Below are 1,064 nucleotides of genomic sequence, written 5' to 3'. Positions count from 1 at the left end.
ATTTAATAGAATGCGATTTTTAGACTTTTGCAAAAAAGGGCCAAATTTGCATATTTCCAGAATAGGATGCGAATTGTGCTAAAAATCGCACATTTTGACCTGTCGATTTTTTTTTTTCAAGCTTCAAGTCGCATCCAGATGTTTTCCCATTATAAAGTATACAACTCACAAATTTATTAGGGTGTTATTTTTGGTAAATGTTACCAAAAATCACAAAAAAATAGACCAGGTTCTGACAGACGAATTTGACAGAACCATGCACAGATGTGTTAAAATAAGTAAAAAAAATTTTTTGAAAATTGCGTGGGTCCCCTCTCCTGAGCAATAACCAGCCGGACCTGGTTCCAAAAAAACGGGAGACAAAAATCATAGGGGTCCCCCATATTTCTGAAACCAGCCTTGGACTCTTGGGCTGGCCCTGGTTCCAAAAATACAGGGGACAAAAAAACTGGGGGGGGGGGGTCCCCAGTATTTTGGAACCAGCATCGTGCTCCATCAGCCCTCACGCCCTGTTCCATCGAGGCCTCCGCCGCCCGCCGCTGGTCCCCTGCATCTCCCCGCAGCCCCCGCCAGCTCCCCTCTCATGCCCTTTCCAGCGTGGGAGAGGAAAAAGCTCACCGCCATACTGTTCTGTGCTAACGGGGACACACGTGCATGTAAGACGCTCGCATGTCCCAGTCAGGTGGAGCGCCTCTCCACCAGTCTGTGCCAGCTAAGGTGATTTTCTGCGCTGAATGAGAGGTGCTCCATCTGTAGGCAAAATTTGACTGCACATACAGAAAAGAAAGGGGTCGATAATGAGCCACTGGTGTATTCATCATTATCCCTATACACACTGAACAATAAGCAGGATATCCTGCATATTGTCTGCCTTATTGTTTTCATAGTGGGGCTTAATAAAGTTTTTTTTTTTTTTTTCATTCTGTAAACTATATCTGTTATTATGCAGTGCTTTAATATATAAACATGCCTCGAATGTTAATTATATCAAATTTTTGACAACCCTATGGTTTTAAAAGCTTTTGTGTGCTGTAAGGTTTTTATTTACATATTTTTATAATAAA

Source organism: Crinia signifera, chromosome 5 (assembly GCF_055691185.1).
Source record: "Crinia signifera chromosome 5, ASM5569118v1, whole genome shotgun sequence".
NCBI lineage: Eukaryota > Metazoa > Chordata > Amphibia > Anura > Myobatrachidae > Crinia > Crinia signifera.
Note: the sequence above shows the minus strand (reverse complement) of the source record.